The sequence below is a fragment of the Rhincodon typus genome, chromosome 8 (genome assembly GCF_021869965.1).
Source record: "Rhincodon typus isolate 14 chromosome 8, sRhiTyp1.1, whole genome shotgun sequence".
Taxonomy (NCBI): Eukaryota; Metazoa; Chordata; class Chondrichthyes; order Orectolobiformes; family Rhincodontidae; genus Rhincodon; species Rhincodon typus.
In genome coordinates, this window is record NC_063339.1 from 43,988,119 (window position 1) to 44,011,771 (window position 23,653).

The 23,653-nt window shown below is 40.4% G+C and overlaps 1 protein-coding gene across 7 annotated transcripts in view; it reads left to right on the forward strand.

Annotated features, from left to right (window-relative positions):
- Positions 1–5,303: 5,303 nt before the first annotated feature.
- The window catches only part of LOC109927349 (F-box only protein 34), a 36,744-nt gene continuing 18,394 nt past the window's right edge, over positions 5,304–23,653 (forward strand). For 6 of the 7 annotated variants that reach the window (XM_048599795.1, XM_048599794.1, XM_048599792.1 and 3 more), the window contains exon 1: positions 5,304–5,566. The gene's annotated coding sequence lies outside the window, so the exon portion shown is untranslated. Of the gene's footprint in view, positions 5,567–5,701; positions 5,929–23,653 lie in introns of those variants that run through there. The other variant, XM_048599796.1, reaches the window with a different exon arrangement.

Here is a 23,653-nt window from a genome sequence, read left to right on the forward strand (position 1 = left end):
CACGGACAATGTGACTTGGGCAATAAATGACAGCTGTGCCAGCGATTTAACATCCCTTAACAAATACATTATTAAAAAGTGCTTACGTTGAATGTCAGCAGGATCAGTTGACGCTATCACATTGAAAGGTCAAAAGCGATATAGCTGTTTCTTTCTTTGCAGATGTTGCCTGGCCTGCTGAGTATTTCCGAACTTGTCTATATTTATTGGTGATACCTTCCATGGTCGTCATATGCCGACATTCACTCCCAAGATCAGACAAGAACAGTGGGACACTTACAGCCACTTGTGAAACTGTATTCCAGCAAAGGTTAGGAGTGGTCACAAACATACATTTATTTACACCTTTATTTCACATGGAAAGTAAAATATTCTTGATAACATTGACTGTTTAACATTTACATAGAGGGGTAAGTGGATTTACCAAAGAACATTACAAAAGGAGTGAAAATATTCCCATCCTGGCTCCAGTACCTTTTTGTTACAGATCCTGAGTCAACATCAGTTCCAAAGCAATATATTTTTAATGATGGAAACAACAAACACAGCCATTCTGAAAGTGGATAATGGTCATGAATTACTTATTGTTTTAAATTATTGTGTGTTATTTTTAGAAGTTTAGTTCTGCCTTAGGTTTCTTCTTGGATTCATTTCATAAGTTGCTGTTGTAAGTGATGTCGATATCTTATTTATAGAAACATACAAAATAAGAATAGAAGGCCATTTGGCCCATTGAGCCCACTCCAGCATTCAACGTGATCATGCTGATCCCCTCTCAATGCTATACTCCTGCTCTCTCCCTAAACCCCATGATACCTTTAGCTTCTGGAAAACTATCTATTTCTTTCTAAAATGTATTCAGTGGCTTGGCCTCCACATCCTTCCATGGCAGAAAACTCCACTAGTTCAACATTCTTTGATAAAAAAATTTCTCTTCAGCTCAGACCGAAATGTATTAATGTCAAATTTCAACAAGGTCAGGTACTGCTCTCATCATGCACATCCTGAGACTGTCACTTCTTGTTTGAGAGATAGTAGGAACTGCAGATGCTGGAGAATCTGAGATAACAAGGTGTAGAGCTGGATGAACACAGCAGGCCAAGCAGCATCAGAGGAGCAGGAAGGCTGACGTTTCGGGCCTAGACCCTTCTGCAGAAATGGGGGAGGGGAAGGGGGTTCTGAAATAAATAGGGAGAGAGGGGGAGGCGGATAGAAGATGGATAGAGGAGCAGATAGGTGGAGAGGAGACAGACAGTTCAAAGAGGCGGGGATGGAGCCAGTAAAGGTGAGTGTAGGTGAGGAGGCAGGGAGGAGATAGGTCAGTCCAGGGAGGACGGACAGGTCAAGGGGGCGGGATGAGGTTAGTAGGTAGGAGACGGGGGTGGCTACACTGGCCCTAAACCCCACCTCTTCCTCCGAAACTTTGATGACTGTATCGGCACCGCCTCGTGCTCCCACGAGGAGCTCGAACAGTTCATCCACTTCACCAACACCTTCCATCCCAACCTTAAGTTCACCTGGACCATCTCTAATACCTCTCTCTCCTTCCTGGACCTCTCTGTTTCCATCTCTGGCAACCACCGAGAAACCGATATCCATTTCAAGCCCACTGACTCCCACAGCTACCTAGAATACACCTCCTCCCACCCACCTTCCTGCAAAAACGCCATCCCTTATTCCCAATTCCTTCGCCTCCACCGCATCTGCTCCCAGGATGAGGCATTCCACTCCCGTACATCTCAGATGTCCTCGTTTTTCAAGGACCGCAACTTCCCCCCCTCAGTGGTCGAGAACGCCCTCGACCGTGTCTCCCGCATTTCCTGCAACTCATCCCTCACACCCCCTCCCCGCAATAACAACCAAAACAGAATCCCCCTCGTCCTCGTGTACCACCCCACCAAACTCCGGATCCAACACATCATCCTCCGACACTTCCGCCATCTGCAATCCGACCCCACCACCAAAGTCATTTTTCCCTCCCCACCCTTATCTGCTTTCCAGAGGGACCACTCTCTCCGTGACTCCCTTGTCCGCTCCACACTCCCCTCCAGCCCCACCACACCTGGCACTTTTCCCTGCAACCGCAGGAAGTGCTACACCTGCCCCTACACCTCCCCCCTCACCCCCATCCCAGGCCCCAAGAATACGTTCCATATCAAGCAGATGTTCACCTGCACATCTGCTAATGTGGTATACTGCATCCGCTGTTCCCGTTGTAGCCTCCTCTACATCGGGGAAACCAAGCGGAGGCTTGGGGACCGCTTTGCAGAACACCTACGCTCGGTTCGCACCAAAGAACTGCACCTCCCAGTCGCGAACCATTTCAACTCCCCCTCCCATTCCTCAGACGACATGTCCATCCTGGGCCTCCTGCAGTGCCACAACGATGCCACCCGAAGGTTGCAGGAACAGCAACTCATATTCCGCTTGGGAACCCTGCAGCCCAATGGTATCAATGTGGACCACAAGCTTCAAAATCTCCCCTCCCCATATCGCATCCCTAAACCAGCCCAGTTCGTCCCCGCCTCCCTAACCTGTTCTTCCTCCCACCTATCCCCTCCTCCCACCTCAAGCCCCACCCCCATCTCCTACCTACTAACCTCATCCCGCCTCCTTGACCTGTCCGTCCTCCCTGGACTGACCTATCTCCTCCCTAACTCCCCACCTACACTCACCTTTACTGGCTCCATCCCCGCCTCTTTGACCTGTCTGTCTCCTCTCCACCTATCCTCTCCTCTATCCATCTTCTTTCCGCCTCCCCCTCTCTCCCTATTTATTTCAGAACCCCCTTCCCCTCCCCCATTTCTGCAGAAGGGTCTAGGCCCGAAACGTCAGCCTTCCTGCTCCTCTGATGTTGCTTGGCCTGCTGTGTTCATCCAGCTCTACACCTTGTTATCTCATCTTAGAAATAAGTCTGGTGAACCTTTTCTACTCGCCATCTCTGGAAGGATATCTTTTCTTTGGTAAGGTGACCAAAACTGCACACAATACTCCAGGTGTGTTCTCACCAAGGGCCCTGTATAGCTATATTAAGACTTCCTTGTTTCTGTACTCAAATTCTCTTGCAATGAAGGGCTACATACCACTTGTCTTCCTAATTGCAAGCTGCGCTTGCATGCTTACTTTCAATGACTGATGTACAATAACCCCCAGGGTCCTCTGTACATCAACATTTCTCAATTTATAACCATTTAAATAATATTGTGCCATTCTGGTATTTCTACTGAAGTGGACAACTTTATATGTATCTACATTGTACTGCATCTGCCATGTATTTGCCCACTCACTGAACTTGTCTAAATCATCCTGAAGCCTCTTTATGTCCTTCTCACTACTCACTCTCCATCCTAGTTATGTGCCATCAGCAAAATGGGAAATATTACATTTGATTCCCTTATCCATATCATTGGTATATTGTTGAATAGCTGGGGCCTAAGCACTGATCCCTGCGGTATGCCACATCCTTACACTAATGAAAGTGTTTGCAGTAAGCACGAGAGAGAAACACCATGTGATCAGACAGCAGGTCCTCACCAATTCTGTCAGCTTAATTTATGGATTTGACTTTTCTCCAATTGATTGCTGCCATGTTTGAATCCCAGACATTTTGGGAGCAGTCAGAGCGCAAATCTGCTTCAGCATTCATGCATTTTGAGCACTGCAGTATTGGATACATCGGTTCCAACACTGATCTGTTGATTAGGACGTTAGACTTTAAAATTAATAAGTAACATTTATACATATCATTGTTCACATCCCAAGAGCAGCTATAAAATGAATTAGCCATATTCACTTGACAAATTGTGGGATGCTCGTCAGATATTTCACACATTGAAATTTTCTAACAAAATAATTGCCTGTAATGTGCATTTCTTTATTTACTCTTTTCATTTTCTTCCCAACTTTTACCTGAGAGGGCAAACAGGGCTTTGTTTAAATTCTGATTTGACAACAGTGTAGTACCTGAGTGTTAGTCTAGATTTCTGCAATCAAATCAAATCAAGAATTGGGAGTTAAAGCCAGAACCTTGTGATTCAAAAATGTAAGTGCTATTAACTGATCCACAGTGTTTTCTGGAGATGAGAGAAGGGTTGTAATTTGAACACATAGTGATGAAATTTTCCAGTTCAGAGCGAGAAACAGCACTATATAGTTATTAATGTCCTGGAAAAGAAAGAGGAACTGGTTCTGAATAGAACTGGAATGAAGAGTGATCCACATATCCCACAAAAAGACAATGCAAGATTAGCTGAGAGTCATTACATTTATTCATAAGAAATGAATGGAGTTGAAGAAGGAAATATTCAATGTGAGAAAAGGTTCCACCGGGTGGAGGAGAGCAGTTGATGGAGACTTCCTAAACCTCTTTTCAAACTGTCCAAGAAAGGGGTTGAAGGTGCATTGGGATTCAATGTTTGTGTTGAAAAGGAGACATTTAGGGCAAGGAAACTGTTGGTGTTGAGGCAACTTGCACACTTAATATTAGTCTACTTTTTCCTTCTCAGGCTTCTGAATTCCCTTCCATTTTGTAATCTTTTCTTGCTTCCATTTCAAATTCACCCTGATTTAATCCACCACCTCAACTATTCACCTGTTATCTGAAAAATGGAAACTACTGGACATGATCAACAGGCTGGGCTGCATCTGTGAATAAACAGAGGTAACGTTTCAAGGTGATGGACTTTCATAAGTACACTTTTCTTAAATATACTATGTTAATATCACTAAACACTTAACAGATTTTATTTTGAAGCAGTTTACAGATCATCCCCCTTTTCCTCTTGGAGGTGTAATTTTCTTCTCACAAACGCTGGCTGATATGACGGTGTTTCCAACATTTTCTGGTCTTATTTAATCCAAAATATTAGGTTACCTATATCTGCTCAACAAATTTAAAAGATGCCATGTTAGTACCATTTTGTAAATTGCTCAGTCTATTTGTTTGGAACATGCTTGATTTGCATTTATCAGAAGCTGTGTAGTATTTTCCAAAATACGGAGGTACCGGTGTTGGACTGGGGTGGACAAAGTCAGAAGTCACACAACACCAGGTTATACAACACCACCATCAACTGCTCTCCTCCACCCGGCGGAACCTTTTCTCACATTGAATATTTCCTTCTTCAACTCCATTCATTTCTTACGAATAAATGTAATGACTCTCAGCTAATCTTGCATTGTCTTTTTGTGATTTGAAATCACAATACAGTGAATAGAGAACGCTGGCTTTGGCCAGGATCCAGAACAAGGTAGACATTAGACTAACAAGACAGCCACTTCCTCAGCGCGCAGCACCTTGGGATACTAGCAGTCCGATTTCGGAGACCCTCTCTGCACGCAGCACCCTGGGATACTGGCAGTCCTATGGCCTAAAGTGCGGGAGGAGTGGCAGTGTTGGCGGAGGTATCGGCGGTAATAACAGCAGTAGTGTTGGGCGAATGTAACCCGAAAAAAAAACGCGCTCTGGGTGCGAAGCCCAGGCGGGGTCTTACTAGTCCCGGTCCCTCCTATGAATCCTAAATCTGATTCTGAGGGACCGGTACAAGGCTCGATATCTCGAATCCAGGTGAGTTTTTCCTTCTTTTTCCGCCACGTCCCGGGTGTGAGCGGCCCAGGATTTGGGGGCGGGGTGTGGTTGACCTGTGATTTTTGCGTCCGAGACGGGTTTAATTAACACGTTTACTTTTAATCGGATGCCTTTAAACGCCGCGCGTTTGAATGTGGGAAGCACAGAGGTAGGCCACAGCCTCGGGCTGTGCTGTCAGGAGGTTCCCGCCTGTTGGTACTTGTACTGTGTGGCGGTTTGAGTAACAGCAGTCTTTTCTTGACCCCCACACCCCCGGCTCCTGAGAACCGCAACGGTAACTGTCACTGGCTGACGTACTGCGGGAAAAGCTGAACCCCGACTGTCGATCCAAGCATTCTGAGGTTAACAATTACAAATCTTTTATAGTTAAATTCGAGCCAAACATTTACTATTTGTACAGAGTTCGTCCCTACAATCTCCGTCTTTCTGTGTATTTTAGTTACGTAATTTATTATATTTTATTCCCCTTTATTTGGTCTCATTAATGACCAACTTAAGAACCATACACGATCTAATTCTGGAATAAGAAATATTCAGTTACTGCTAGAGCTGATGTAGGTTTTTTTGTGCTAATTTGATAACATTGCACCCCTCTGAACTGGATGTACTCAGCTTAAGCTATGGTAAAGGAAACTGGAAGATCCTTCCTTATCAATCTTCCATGTCCACTATACAGTGTCTGATCCGTTGAGAAGTCCTGTTCGTGTGTTACTGGAACTAAATGTGCCTAGTTGTCTTGTTTTTAAAAGTTTTAAAAAAAACTGTACAAGTGTTGCTATGCAGTGTTATGATTGGACATTTGTTTGGATGGCTTCATAACCTTATTTTAAAACAAAATTTTTCCTGTTTTTCTGTTGATGCTTTGTGCAGTGTCTTCTCTATGCAGCCAACACTTGCATGTGTTTGCACTTTTGCCTCTGGTTTAAGGCTTTGTGAATTCAAACTTTGTACTGTGATATAAACATGCATCCTCTGCTGTCATTCAGTTTGAGTGGTTTAGCAAAGCATGTTAGGTCCTATGGCACTATTCAAAACACAGTTGGCCAGGTGTCAACATTCTTTTCCTCTCAAACATCACCAAAAAACTAACTGGTTATTCACTCATATTTGGCATTGTGGATGAAGTCTGGCAGTTGCATTTGTCAACACAGCAGTCACTGAAGATATTTGCATAAATCTTGTCAGCTTATGACGATATGTTCTATCATGGAGAGACATTGCAAATCTGGTTGCATTCTCACTTGATAAGTGAGATTTGCAGACTAGCTGGTGTCCTTGGATAGTGATGAGGAGTTGTAATTCCTCTGGATTTTTTTTTTTAAATCTTGACATAGGGACCAATATATCTGTAGTGTAATTTGTGGCTTGTGAGAATACAGTTTTGAATTACTTCTTGTTTCATTCTGGATGTGAAATGCCTAATTTGGAATCAAAACATTCACACAGGTTGAAATGCTATTATCATGTCGCACTGACTGAATTTATTAGTTCAGCTGTCAGAAGCAGTAGCTACTGTGCACACATTGTAATCATGTACAAATGGCAAGGAATAAATCTTTTCAGTGGAAACAAGACCCAACTCGGAAAATTTTTTTGCTGCTTCATGAAAGCATGAAGCACTGACATCCAATGTTGAGCAGTATTAGAAAGTATGGATATTCTGGAAGATGCTGGTTTGTTGCTATTTTGCTGTGACAGCAGTTTTTACATTACTGGCGGATGCGTAGAGAAAGCAAGGAGGCAGAAACATAATCATGAACATATGCAAATTTGTTCTTTTGCCTGTTTGTGTACGTGACAGCAATTGGAAATATCTAAGGCTCTGTGTACAAGGAACTCTCACTGTCTTAGACCAAGATTTGTCAAATGTTTAGTGTATTGAAACCAATACATTAAATGAAAATTACACTTACTATGGCTAAGTGTAGAGCTCCTCAGATTAAAACCACTAATATGACAGGTCGTTGCTCTACCATCAAAAGTAGCAGACTTGTAGGCAATGGCAATTTCTGAATCGGCCTTTCAGCAGTCCTTTTAAGCTCAGAAGCTTTTCCTGTTTGCTCTTGCATTGTTCTTTTCTTCTGTTTAAATTTGTGGCATCTTAAAGAGTGTGGCAATGGCTTTGTTTAGCTTTTTATTTGAATGTTTTGATATTAACTTAAAAATTGACGTCCATAGTGTGGATTAGGGCGTTGTGTGCGTTTCATTGAATATCTTCTGAAAGTGAATTTAAAATCTATTTCTGTCTAGGAGATTATACAATCACAATAAGCTCAATTTGTTAAGGTGTCTGACAAAATTTGAATTGTTTCTTGCAATTATTGTGGAATTATTACGGTTACTTATTTATCCTACCAAGTTATTTTAGTAAGTTCATTTCCCAAGCTTGGGTGCAAGGTTGCAGTGGATATTTCTTCTTGTGGGATTTGATTGGGTATTGGCATGTTAGTAATGTGCTGTACCAGGTTTAAAATGAGCAATCTCAACATTTTAATAATAAATATCTGAGAAATACTTGTAATAACTTAAAGTTCTGTTCTCCTTTTGGCATTAATGGTGGGGAAAATTTGCTATTACTTTCGGAATCCAAATCGGACATTAATATTCAGAAAAAAAAAGTGTAGATGTGTTTGGGGGCAGTCATGACTTGTTGAATAATCAAAAAATGGACGGCTTTATCAAACGTGAGTTATGTAAGATTCTAAAGGGAGTGAACAAAGTAGATGTAGAGAGGATGTTTCCTCTTGTGGAATAATCTAGAAGGAGCAGTAATAGATTTAGGATAAGGAGTAGCAGGTTAAAACTGAGATGAGAAGAAATTGCCTTTATTTTGTACTTTTATTTTTAAAAAAAGTTTGTAACATTTGCATATCTGCACTGCCCTGCATCAAGGGAGGATTGGAAGATTATTACCATTGCCTCCACAATATACTGCTTTTAGTATCCTTAGACATTTTCTTGCTGCATTGACCTTGAACACTTCTTAACCACTAGATCATATTAAAACATAATTTTTAATTCTAGTGTGTAGTGTCTTGGGATGGTTTATGTTTTAAAAGTGTTATATAAATGATAGTGAGGTGTGTCTTACAAAGTGCACTGAGTTTATACTTAATTGTGTTTCTGTTCTTTTTTTAAATTTTCTTGTTACACTATTCAATGCATTAAGTAGTTCTGCAGTCTATTGCCAAAAACATCAAAAATATCTGTTTTCTATTAAGAGCTCCTGATATCAGTTTTAGATAGTCATCTGGCAGCAGATGACTGTTTGGTCCCTTTTTTAAAAACGAAACGTGGTAAATTGAATGTTTAAAAGTGGGTGACATTGGTGTTAGCTTCCGCGTTCCCAAAATAAATGCAGCACAGTTAGATTCATCATAAAGGTTCCTCTGTACTGCCCTCTAGTATGGATGGGAAACTTGGATGTGCTTTTACGCTTTTTATACTGCATCTTGTGCCCTCTATGAGTGATATTAATTGTTTAGTGCTGAATTGAGGGCAGTTATCTGCTGTGGACCGATACACAATAGGAATTCACATGAGGCAATCGTCAGTCTTATTTCACTTGAGACCTTCATAACCAGCAGAAAGTGCAGCCATTCATCCTGTCATGTTGACTTGGTGAAAGATGAGTGTTAATCCTATTATAAAATGCAACCCCTTTTAATGGCAGTTCTTTAAAGTAATCCACTTAAAATCACACTAAAATCTCTCTTTCTACAAAATATTATTCTGGAGTGAAAGGCAAGATTTTAACCCAATCAAAGGCTTTAGATTATATGTATTATATGTCCAAAAAATGTTACTAAGGAAATGTTAATGAGAAGTATTGTATGGAAATTGGCCAAGATTTATCCAAATCCTAGGTACAGGTGCACTAAGAATTAATTTCGATCAATGGTGATTCTTGGTTAATATTTGAAGAGAATCTGTTTTAGGAGAGTAATACTCATAAAATTAGTACTTCAGAAAATGAGAAGCCATTAGTAGTTGTATGAGGATTTTGAAAGATGCTTAATGTTTGAATAAGAGACTAGTTGATAAAATTATCACACATTTTAAAGGCTGTGTGGCAGCAATAAGTTTAGTAGTCAGAATGCAGAGAGTAGTGTTTAACTTGTTTGGACTGTAAGAATCTGAGTTACACTGTTTTTCAGAGATCAGTGTGCAAAATAGCAATGATTTCCTGCAAGGGTGTTGCCAGTGACCTCAGAGAAAGTTCCCCACAATGATCTACCAATTACTGTGGTGTGATTTTTTTTCCCTTTTTTATTAGTGGCAATTTTAAATCTGGCACTAAGTCAAGTGGATGGCTTGGCTGCAGCAACAGTAATGTCCATAAAGAGGTGGACAGCAAATCTCATTGAATGATTCACACATATACCAGAAAGTTAAAAATGTTCAAAACCTATCACTTTAAATTTTCAGGTGGCAAAATAAGTGAATGTGTTTGGATCAAGATAGCAACTAAGATAAAGATAAACTTTTTTTTAAAAAATGAAATGTTTGGAATTTTTAGTCAATCTGGCAAAATTTGATATCCAAAAACAGTCTGACTTTTTCAAGGGATTATTTAGTAAGAGTATCCGCATGCGTGGAAATTATTTCCAATTCAGTTGATCTCAATTGATTGCAGTGTGTGGGTACCTGAGCAGTGTAAAATACTGAGGTTGGAGATGGATACAAACATACCAAGCACGTCAGGAACAGAAATAGGCCGTTCAGTCGTTTAAACCACTGAGTAAGATCATGGTTGATCTGTTTGTGTCTGACTTCCACATTCCCATCTGCCCTTGATAAACTATGATTTCCTTGCCCAGCAAGAATCTTTCAATCTCTGCCATAAAAATATTCAATGACCCTACCTTCGGAGACAGTGTGTTCCAAAATCTCTCAACCCTGTAGGAGAAGAAATTTTCCTTAACTCTTTTGTAAGATGGTCAAGACCTGATTTTAAAACATGGTCTCCCTTGTTCTGGAATCATCCACAAAAGTAAACATTCTTTCCACACGCACCTTGTCAAGACCATTGATAACCTGATAAACACTGAGTTCAGCAACTTCAGACCGTGAACTCTGTCCCTCATTTTGATTACTCCCACTGTGTCTTGTTTGCATGAGTTTGGTCTTGGTGGAACTGACCACTTTCTGCTGTTAACACCAACAAATAATGTCCACTGTTCGTCTGTGTACCTTCTCTACTATAATCAGCACTCCCTTTGCATTTTTCTCTGGGCACCTCTCTGACCTCTTCCATTTGCTCTGCTTCGCCCCTTCCCAACGGCATAAAAACCATCACTTTTACAGCCCCTTTGGGGCAAGAGAGAAAAGTACTAATATGGAAAATGAAGATCAGCGAATGGTAGAAATGGTCAGAAAGAAACAAAACTAAGAATATAGCAGTAGTGAAGACTATTTGCTACCAATATAAAAAACGAAATTAAAAAGGCACTGTATCTGAATGTCACAGCATTCATAACAAAGTAAATTAATTGACTGCATACATTGAAGGGAATATACATGACCAGAGGCCATTACAGGAATATGGCTGCAGGACGACAAAGATTGTGTCCTTTAAACACACAATGTGACATTCAGGGAAAACAGAAAGCTACATAAATATGGAGGGGTGGTGCTCCTAATCAAAGATGGTATTGGTGCAATCGTTAGAGGTGACCTGGATTTGGGAGGGCAGGATAGGTGGAGGTAAGGAAGTGTAGACGAGTATATTAGAATCAGTTTGGGCAGAGATGATGAATAGTAGGGGAAGGAAGTCGCAACGGGGTGAAATCTACAGATCCTCAAAAATAACCATAATGTAGGAAAAACATGGTAGCGATGAATAGAAGCTATGGATAAGAAGCTATGAGAAACCCTGTGAGATGCCAGAAATAGTCTGTTCACAGGATTTGGCCTTAGAGGACAATTCGGGTACAAATGTGTAATTTTAGAACATAGTTAGGTTAATCTTGGCTCTATGAAAATTCTTCTTTACAGTTGAGAAAAATTTAAGCAAGCTACATATTGGTCTACTTTCTGTACACCTTCTTGTGCATCTAGTTGTATCACTGAAGGAGTGAAAGAGTCTATTGCAGAAATTAGAATTGGAACACATGGAACAATTCTGTTGTTATTTCTAATAAGATTTTTATCAAGAATTTTAGTGAAGGGCTTACTTATACATTTAAAAGACATTTCGATAAATACACAAATAAGAAGTGTTTGGAAGGATATGGGCCAAGTGTAGGCAGGTGGGACTAGTTTATTTTGGGATTATGGTCAGCATGGACTAATTGAATTGAAGGGTCTATTTCCGTGCTCTGTAACTCTAAGTGTACAAGAGGAAATATTGGGTAGTTGTGATAAAGGGGGAAACAGTATTCATGGATGATTTTAATCTACATATAAACTGGAAACCAGATTGGCAATAATAGTCTTGATGAGGAGTTAACAAAATGCTTTTGAAATAGTTTTAGAGCAGCATGATATGGAGCCAACCAGAAAGCGGGCTCTATTAGACTTCATGTTGTGTGATGTGATGGGATTAATGACCTCAGAAGAAAGGCATCTAAAGGAAGCAGCAGTGATCATTTGATTGAATTTTACATGCAATTTGAAGGAGAGGGAAGTAGCTTTAAGACTTGTGCATTACATTTGAGTGAGGAAAACGATGTGAGCTTTAAAACAGAACTGGCTGAAGTGAACTGGAATAATGTAAAATAGAAAAGAAATGACAAACAATTAAAGAGATATTTTAGAATATTCAGAATAAGTTCATGCTTCCTATGAAGAAAAATCCCAAGGGAACCCACCATCAGTGGTTGACTAAGGAAAAAGATGAATAGTGGTCTTGGTTAGAAATTTGGTGAGTATTTCCCCTTGCAGTCTTTAAAAATTGATTTCTGTTTAAGTTTTAGATTTAAGAACAAGATAAGGAATAAAACAAGACCCTTCGTATATATTTAATATTCATTACACTAAAGGAAATAAACCAAGAATAGTTTAAGGGTAGGTCGTGGCAAAGCAGCTCAGCCAGACAGAATGTTCCTCCTGTGTGACATGGGAAATCAGGGACACTTCCAGTGACTGGGGTGTGTCTACTGGCTCGTAAAAGATCTACCCTGCTGGTCCCAATCTCCAGCCCGATCTCCATAGCCCTCTAACTTCACTACTTTCATATATATATCCAGATCTCTTTTGAAACCACCTATTTATTCCACCTGGACCACTCTCCCAGGCAGCACATTCTAAATCCTAACACTCTCCAAGTAAAGAAGTTCCTCCTCATCTCACTGCTAGCTCTCTTGCTGACAATGTTGAAATTGTGGTTACTGACGTACGAAATCATGGAAATAGAATATCCTTCCTTACCCTGTCAAAATTGCTCATAATTTTGAAAATCTCAATAAGGTCGCCTTCTGTTAAATTTCTCTGCTCCAAGGAAAATAAACCCAATCCCTCTAATCTTTCCTTCTATCTAAAATCGTTCATTCCTGGTATCAATCTACTCAATTTCTATTGAACTGTCTCCAGGGCTTTAATGTCCTTCCTTAAATAAGGTGGCCAGAAAATGAACATAATACTGCATACGTGGTCTGACCAATGATTTGTAGAGGTTTAATATCACTTCTTTGCTTTTAAATTCTGTGCCTCTGTTTGTAAACCAAAGGATCTTACAAACGTTTGTAACAACTGTTTCAACTTGCCTGGCCACCTTCAGAGAAGAGTGAACAGTGAGGCCCCTCTACTCTTGGAATTCCTTCCTTAATGGCATTGTAGGTCAACCCACAGCACATTGACTGCAGCTCACCAACACCCTTCTGTCTAGGCCCGAAACGTCAGCCTTCCTGCTCCTATGATGCTGCTTGGCCTGCTGTGTTCATCCAACTCTACACCTTCTCATGGGCACCTTGGGCAATAAATACTGGACAGCCAGCGAGGCCCACATCCTACAAATAAAAAAAGGAGTACTCCCCTTAAAGTTGGACCTTTGAGCCTGTATTGTCTCTGTGTTTCTTCTACCAAAATGTGTGACCTCACATTTCTCTGCATTGAAATTCATCTGCCAGGTGTCTGCCTATGTGGCCAACTTTTCGATGTCTGTCTGAAGTCACTCCACATCATCCTCACAATTCACTATGCTCCCCAGCTTAGTATCATCTACAAATTTAGATATTTTACCCTCAAAACTCATTTCCGAATCATTATATAAATCAGAGAAAGAAAGTCTCCCAAAACCGATCACTGGGGAGCATCACTTTCAAATTGTCTCCAATCTGAGAAATGCCCATCAATACCTATCCTGGGTTTTGTATCTTTTAGCCAATTTCTAATCCGTGCTGCCAAGGACCCATCAATCCCAACCATTTCTAATTTGCTAAATAACCTACCATGTGGCACTGTATCAGATGCTTTCAGAAAGTCCAAATATACAACATCCACTGTGTGTCACCTTGTCAAAGAAATTGAATTAAATTTTTCAGACATGACCTACCCTTGACAAAGCTATATTGACTGTCTAGTATTAACTTATTTTTCTCTATCTGTATATTTACCATTTTATGGCTGCTTTAACCGTGAAAACTCCTTAATCGCTAGATCATATTAAAATATATTTGTTAACTCCAGTGTGGAGTGTCTTGAGATGCTTTCTGTTTTAAAGGTGCTATATAAATGCAAAAATGGTGTATCTTGCAAAGTGCACTGAGTTTATACTCACTGAATTTCTACTTACTTCTGTTTCTGTCCTTTTTAAATTTTTCTTGTTACGCTAATCAGTGCATTGAAAAGCTCTATTGCTGAACACGTTAAGAACTCTTGATATATTTTAGATAGTCCTCTGTCTGCAGGTGTTTCTTTTTTTTTTAAAAGAAATGTGTTCCACTATACTGTGGTTCACCTGATGATCCGCAGATGATTGCTTTTATGGTTTTGCTTCTTCATTTGACATTTAACTTCTCTTACTCCCTCAGCAGAACTTTTTTCCTCATTCCACCTAATGATGTTGGTGCCAGTGTGGAGCCCAAAGGCTGGATCCTCCCCTCATGACTGCAAATTCTTTTCCAGAATGTATAGACTGAATGCTGGCCAGGCAGACAAGACAGCACCTGGATTCTTGCTCCCTGCTGCAAAAAACCATGGAAATCCCCCACATGGTCCTTTACATTCCTTTTCATTCCCTCCAACTTGAATGGCTTCCAGGGCCCCAATGCCACAGCCTATTAGCTCAGCTTCTATTTTGAAAGTCAAAATGGTTAGTGGAAATATATTGCCATTTCTTCACTATCGCTGGGACAAAATCCTGGAACTTTCTCTCCCCAGCAGCAATGTGGTAATACATACACCAAAAGGACTACATTGCAAGAGCAATTCACTATGTCAGCTTCAAGGCCAAAAAGGGATGGGCAATAAATACTGGAGCAGTCAGCAAAGTCCACATCCCCGAATCAACAGCAAAAATAACTGTCTTCCAAAGGTCCAACTGTACAATGAGGACAGTACAAAAAAAATCCTGCAGCACCAAATTAAACATGACAAATGATCCAATTCAATGTACTTCATATTTCAGTGATCTTTCCAACCTAATGCATCTCCTCACACAATCATCTGTACTTCAATGGGACAAAGATTTGATGAACAAAAAAAGGACAAGTATTCTATTCTCAAATGTATCTAATTGGAAAAAATCAATTTTTAATGAAATTGATATCGGAAGGAACTCAACCAGAACATAGCTGCAAGTGATCATAAAGCAGGAAGGTGGAGTTCAGGCCACGATTCAGCCAAGCATGATTTTATTGAATGACAGAATAGGCTTGAAAGTCTGTATTGATCACACAGGCTCCTCGTGATCCCACCAAGATTCCATTAATTTTAATTAGTTTTATATCCTGGCTATAGTTGCTCACAAATAAAAACAGATTATATTTGCCAGTACAGTAGTGTACTTTCTACCGCTGAGTAGATAAATAAACGAGCAAGGGACAGTATGTGGATGAGAAGACTGCCACCGTCTATAAGCTCACTTCCAAGTTGTGCACATTCCCGACTAGAAAATAAATTGCCTTTTTTTTTGTTGCAACTGGTGCAAAAATATTGGAATTCCTTATGCAAAGCCACTGTAGGAGTACTTTCGCTACACAGATTGCTGTGGTTCTAAAGGCAGTTCTTCACCATCACCTCGATAGGTATTAAATCATGGGGTAGTGTCAGAGACACCATATCTGAAGAATTTTTAAGAAACCCCTCTGTCATTGTACAAATGACTAAATCTCAGCACAAGTTTTGTAATATTTGAAGCTGTCTAAAAATATGTCCGATAATATTAATCTGCAAATGTGCCAAATTTTTTTTACTCGGGTACAATTACACATCATATAGTGCATTGACGGTAGATAACCTCAAGCTTGCATGTAGGCCAGATTGATGAGGTAGAGTGCATTCTCAGAAAGATATTGATCCAATTAACTTGCAGTTGGATTTCATGATTTATTTTTCTACGGATAACCCACATTATATTCTTTGAATTCTAATTTTTAGCTTTTGATGGGATTTTACCTACATTTGACACCTAATTGTAGATTAATAGCACCAACCATCCGAAGAGCATCCCACCCAGACTGATCACCCATCCCATTCCCGTAACAGACACAGGGAGAACATGCAACTTGCCCAGGGCTGGAGTCAAACCCAATCCCCAGGCGCTATGAGGCAGCAGTGCTAACTACTGCGCCAGTGTGATGCCTGTGGTAGTTATATGTCAGAGCAGTTTTGCTTTCTGTTAGGTCATGAATGGTACTAGATTAGTAAAAGTTTCAAATACTTTGCTTACTAGATTAGTTGTAATAGTCACCAAAACAGAGTACACAAATTGAGAATTTGTATATATGGTTGATGTGTATTCACTTAAATTTGTGGAGGAATTAGAAAAATTCATCCATGAAGAATGAGCTACACAGGGCAGAGAGATCAAAGTCTTTTGGTAAACCAGACAGTTTAAAAAAAAAAAAAAAAAAAATTGCAGGGTGTGGACTGTATTGGTAAGGCCTAATTGCCCTTGAGGAAATGGTGGTGAGCATCCTTCTTGAGAACTAAGATCATTTCAGCAAGTAGTTAATTCACTCCTTGCTATGATGCTGGAATTACTTGCACGTCAGCTTGGAAAAGGGGAGATTTCCTTCTCTAAACGACGTTACTGAACCAGATGCTTTTAAACAATAATATGGTAGTTACAAGATCATTTGTTGATACTTCTTTTGTACTAGATTCATTTATTATCTGACTTCCAATTCTTGAACAGTTGGGATTTTATCTTGTGTATCCAGATCCCTTCATTTATTCATCCATAACATAGCCACGAAGTCACCAGCCAAGTGTTCAGGGTGGTTTGGAGGTGGATGCCTTTTGTGCTCTTGGGTTAGGAAGAGAAATGTAAATAATTTTTGCAGGAAATGTTTGACAAATTTATTTGTAAGGATGAAATGAGATAGCACCAAACCTGGATGTACCCCTTCCATTTGGCTTTCAGTTTTTCATCTTGTATTGAGGCCCCTCTCCATTTTCACTTAAATCTTCAGACATCCTTTTCCTTCCCTCCATTCCTCTTGAATACACCTTTCTCCCTCTCCTCACCACCCTCCCTACCACCTTTAATGAAAGCACCATGGCATTGTGTAAGTTTAATCAAGTTACTATGAAATATGATAGTTTAAACCCTTAGTTTGTATATAAATCTCATTTGCTAATAAAGTCCAGCTGGAAGTAAACAAAGCATTTGCGTCCTGACACACGTGGCAGTAGTGTATACCATCTACAAGATGCAGTGTGGTAACTCGCCCTTCAACTGAACCTTCTAAATTTCCAACATCTGGCATCTATTTGGACAAAGGAGATAACACCACCACTTGACAATTCCCTTCCAACCTTGCATGAACAAGTTTAATCAAAAAACAAAAGGCCTTCCTGATGTTTATTAAAAAAAACTTATCGGCTTTGTGGATCAGCAGTCCAAAGGTGGAATAAGGTGACTTTCCCTTGGATTTTTTGTGTTTAGTCAGGGATATCGTGTTGTTAACCTCAGAAGATCCCATGTTGGTAGCTGGTCAATTGGACCTGGATCTTAGCTTGCGTTAGAATTTCCTTGTTTGAGGGTCTTTGCATGTTGTTTCTTCTCCAATTGCTAGGAAGAATTAGAAAGAAACATGGCTTGCAGACTTCCTGGAGGTGTGGAGTGTAATTGTCTGTTGTAAATTTTGTGACAACTTGAAGCTTCACTATAAAAGGCTGTTGCTGGGTGGTTTTTGCAACCGAAAGGAACCTAATGATAGCTAGCCTTTCAAGAGTATACATTCCAGCTTCTCCAAAGGTTACATGACCTTGTGTACCTAGTATGTGAATGCCACACAGTTCCAATTTTAACGTTTTGGTTGTATGAAAAAAAAAGGTTATTTAGGCTGTTTCCACAGGTTATATTTTAAATAAAATTTTTGTAGCTCTTCCATGCCTCCATCCTGAAAGAAGATGAAATGCCTTTTCTGAATGCATTTCATCATATGGTAGATACTACATATACACAGTAAAACATGCAAATGAAATTAGTTCACCCTCACTCTATTTTCTATACAAAATCTATACAATTTCTTTTAATTTTTCTTCATTTTGCAAACTATTCCAGCATCCTTCTTGTCTTCATGCATTTACCATCACATGAATTTTACCAGTCATATGGATAATTGTCACAGTTCAATTAACACATTCCATTGAAACAGTCTGTCGTTGAGTTTCAAATTTCTGCATGAAGGTCAAGGAATTCTGCTCACTGTATATTAATATGTGGGCGTTATGAGTGTGACTAATAGAAACTTCAAAGTGTTTAGTAGCCTGTAATAATCTGAGTCTCCTTTTTCCATTGCATGTTCCATTTCTTAGAAATGTATCCCATAGGCGCTCTGTTCTGATTCTTCATCTTGTAATAAGACTGCATCCTATCCCCAAGTCATCCATCAGTTGTCACTTTGAACGGTTTGGTAAAGTCAGGGGCAGCCAACAAAATCCTAATGAAATGGACCAACCTTCAGTTTCCCAAAAGCTGTTTTGACACTTCCTTTTGATCGGAATACCTTTGTCTCCTTTTATAATACATATATCAAAGGTGCAGCTGTCCTGCCAAAGTTAGGCGTAAGCTTCCAGTAAAAAAACCCATGTATTCTCTGGTGTGTTGCAAAGAAGGTACCAGCTATGTTTTAAATAAAAATGGAACTGTGTGACATCCATGTACAGGTCATGTAACTTTTGAAGAAACTAGATTACTTGTGTCTGAAAAATTTTAGACATAAAGTTGTAACCTTGGTCCAACTGCATTTCTGCTGGTGGTTCGTGATGAGTAAAAAAAAAAAAATTAATTTTCCATCATTACCTTTGCAGTCATTGTCATGAAAGGAATAACTTCCAGAAGTTGAGTTGTCATATTCATAACTGGCAAAGGAGTTAAAAGTGGAATTTCCAATTAAGTGTATGATAGCAGGAATAATTAAAATTCTACAACAGTTCTGACTTGTGGGAATACAGGTGGAACTAGGTACACCAAGTTGTGGGTTATTTGAATTAATGAGAATTCAATTGCAGTTAAAGTGGCATCGTGTAAAGAGAATGATCTCTCCATCGACAACAACGTTTTAAACCACGTCAGTCCATGGAGGGTCTGGATACCACAGTGCTGTTAGGACTGGAGTTCGTTGACTTTGGTTCATCAGTGTAGAAATACAGCATTACCTCCAGGTTTGGATGATAAGTCATTTGGAAGGGAACTTGTAGGTGATGGGGTTCCCATGTATTTATTGCCCTGGGCTTTAGGTGGTAGAGGTTGTGGGTTTGGAAGGTGCTATCAGAGGAGCCATGGTGAGTTGCTGCAGTGAATTTTGTATATTGTATATGCTGCTGCCACCTTTTTCGGTGTAGAGGGCCTAACATGGCAGACGGTGGGTGGTGTATCAGTTGAGCACGGTATTTTATATTCGTGATGGTGTAGACCATCTTCAGTTTTGATGGAGCTGTACTTACCCAGATAAGTGGAGTTAGTTTATCACATCCTAACTTGTCTTGTAAATGGTGGATAGCACATTTTGGAATTGAATATGAACCTTGAGATATAGGTTTTTATAAGCATGTTGGCTAAACAATACATTGTGGAATGTGAAAATAATCTCAACCTGGAAAAAGATGATATTTTAGTAAGAGAGGTATTGAGTAGTGAAATTAAAATCATAACTATACTTCAGTTGTTGAAACACTTGAGACAAAATAGTATGCATGTATTATGATATCAAATTGTGAGCAATTATTTTAAGGATTATCTACACTTTTTTTAAGCATTTGTGGAAACCTGGCAGCAAACTTAACAAAAATGGTAATACAGAATTGGGATATAATGAATGTAAGCCGGATAGAAAAGATAAAAGATGGAGTAGCAATACTGGTAAAATGGAAAGTAATGTCTGGAGAGAAATTTTATATTAGCAGGATATTTATGAGAGTGAATTTATTGGGGCTGAGAGATAAAGGACTGGTTACATTTGGGTTGTTTTACAAGCATCTAAATTATAAGAAAGAAATTTGACAGATATTGCTGTCAAGTTAGTGTAATGGATAGGCACAACAGTATTTGGATTTTAGTTATCCACTTGTTAACAGGGATGGAGCGGGTGTAAATGAGGAAAAATCCAGCATGGTGACTCAGTGGTCATCACTGCTGTCTCCCAGCACCATTCCACCCTTGAGTGACTGTCTGTGTGGATTTTGCATATTTTCCCACAGACCAAAGATGTGCAAATTAGGTGGATTGCCCATAATGTGCAGGGATGTGCAGGCTGGATGGATTAACTATGGGATCAGTGGAATCAATGGGTATCGGAAGGCAAACGCTCCGGTGCTCGGAGTCATACCTGACACATAGCAAGATGGTGGTGATTGTGGGAGGTCAATCATCTCAGCTCCAGGACGTCTCTGCAGGAGTTCCTCAGGGTAGTGTCCTAGGCCCAACCATCTTCAGCTGCTTCATCAATGACTTTCCCTCCATCATAAGCTCAGAGGTGGGGATGTTCGCTGATGATTGCACAATGTTCAGCACCATCCGTGACTCCGCAGATACGGAAGCAGTCCATGTTCAAATGCAACAAGATCTGGACAATATCCAGGCTTGGGCTGACAAGTGACAAGTGGCATTCGCACCACACAAATGCCAGGCTATGACCATCACAATAAGAGACCTCTAACCACTGCCCCTTGACATTCAGTGGTGTTACCATCACTGAATCCCCCACTATCAGCAGCCTGGGAGTAACCATCGACCAGAAACTCAACTGGACTGACCACATCTGACCAAGAGCAGGCCAGAAGCTGGGAATACTGCGGCGAGTAACTCATCTCCTGACTCCTCAAAGCCTGTCCACCACCTACAAGGCACAAGTCAGGACTGTGATGGAATACTCGCCACTTGCCTGGATGAGTGCAGCCCCAACAACACTCAAGAAGCTTGACACCATCCAAGACAAAGTAGCCCGCTTGATTGGCTCTACATTTACAAGTATTCACTCCCTCCACCAACGACGCTCAGTAGCAGCAATGTGTACTATCTATAAGATGCACTGTAGAAATTCACCAGAGATCCTGGGACAGCACCTTACAAACCCACGACCACTTCCATCAAGAAGGACAAGGGCAGCAGACATATGGGAACACCACCACCTCCAAGTTACTTTCCAAATCACTCACCATCCTGACTTGGAAATATATTGCCGTTCCTTCACTGTCGCTGTTTGAAAATCCTGGAATTTCCTCCCTAATAGCATTGTGGTCAGCCCACAGCAGGAGGAATGCAGCGGTTCAAGAAGGCAGCTCTCCATCACCTTCTCAAGGGCAACTAGGGATGGGCAAGAAATGCTGGCTAGCCAGCGATGCCCACGTCCCATGAAATGAATAGGGAAAAAAAAAGCAGGGTTACAAGGATAGGGAAGAGGGATGGTTCTGGGTGGGATGCATTTTGGAGGGTTGATATGGACTCAATGGGCCGAATGGCCTGCTTCCACACTGTAGGGATTCTCTAGGAATCCTAATCGGTGCTGTAAGGTAGCAGTTGCTGCTGAATCTGGTTGAATAATGAAATAGGTGTGGTACCTTAGCTAAATGAGGACGAACAGCTTGAATAATAAACAGAATATGAAAGGGTTTATGAGCCAGTTTGAAAGGGCAAATCATCCTCCTGAAAACTGGAACTCCAGAATGCATTCGAGCAGATTTTAGAAAGGTGATGAGTGAGCTATTACAGGATAAATTGGCACAAAGGATTGTGAAGTTGCAATAGAATATTTCTAAAAGTAGCTCCTAAAGAATTGAATAACAATGTTGGATTAAAAATGAAGGAAGTTGAGTAATGTTTGTTTTGGCAGTAAATACGAATGTGGAATTTTGAAATGCAAACAAATTAGCCATGATCGTCTTGAATGGCAGAGCTGGCTCGATGGGCTGAATGGTCCACTCTGCTCTTATTTCATATGTTCATGTCTGTATAAAAGAAAAGATGGTAGAACCAATCAAAATTGAAGATGACCTTTGGGCGATATAATATGGAAAAAAGAGTATCTTGAGAATAAAACACAAACATTTAAAAAACATGAAAAGGAATATGCCTGAAACGAGAAGATTTTCCGTTTGTGGGTGATCAAAATTGTTGAAGGCATTTGATATACAACATTTAGTATTTACTAAACAGAAAGATACTGGACAAAAAGTGACAGTGAACTGAGAAGTATCATAATGGATTTTTTTCTAAATGGTTATTAACCTTGAGGAAGATCAAAAGAACCAGATAGGATTCATTTGATAATCATAATGAAAGAAATTGCACAGCCCTAGGTAAATATTTTTTTTGCATCATCCTATTCAGAAATATTATTGCACACCAGTCCCAGGTGGGACTCGAACTTGGGTTTCCTGGCTGAAAAGTAGGGCCACAACCACTGCACCACAAAAGCCCCAGATATTCATTGTTGTGATTGTGGATACATGTTGGAGGGTTGGACAGTACCAAATTAAGACAAAAAAAATCAATTATCTGACGTAATGCGGGTAATTTCAAGTCTGATATCTGAACATTTGTACTTGGAATAATTATAACACTTTTTAATTGAAGTTAAAACTGTGTACCCTGATGAAAAGAAAATAGCTACTGGTACAGATTTCTAAAGGGATAATCATGCTTGACATACATTATAATGTTCTTTATCATAACAATAAATGTTAACTGGAGGAAGTGCAATAAATATCATGCATATAAGTTGGTTGGACAACTGTACTCTTGTCGTGCGCAGTACCTCGTGAATTTACTAAGATATGCCGTACTAATCCTGTATTACATGAACCAGTGGTAAATATACCTTCTAGAATTTAAGCATTGTCTGAATAATTTTCGAAATTGTGGTCAGTTCTGTGAAATGCCAAATATAATACATGTTGAAATGCGGTACACTTGTGTGTGGAGCTGGAGGGGCACAGCAGGCCAGGCAGCTTCAGAGGAGCAGGAAAGTTGACGTTTTGGGTCAGGACCCTTCTTCAGAAATGGGGAAGGGGGAAGGGAGCTCTGAAGTAAATAGAGAGAGGAGGGGTGGGGCTGGGGAAGGTAGGTGGGATGGTGATAGGTGAGTGCAGGTAGGCAGTGATGGGAATTGGTCAGTGAGGTGAGAGGAGTGGATAGGTGGGAGAGAAGACGGACGGGTTGTGTCAGGTCAAGGAGGTGGGGATGAGAGGGAGGTAGGGAGATTTTGAAACTGGTAAAGTCCATATTGACACCATTGGGTTGTAGGCCCCCAAGGCGGCATATGAGGTGCTGCTCCTCCAGTTTGCGGGTGGTGTCATTGTGACACTGGAGGAGGCCTAGGATGGACATGTCACCGAGGGAGTGGGAGGGGGAGTTGAAATGGTTTGTGACTGGAAGGTGGGGGGGCTGGATGAACACAGCAGGCCAAGCAGCATCATAGGAGCAGTGAGGCTGACGTTTCGGGCCTAGACCCTTCA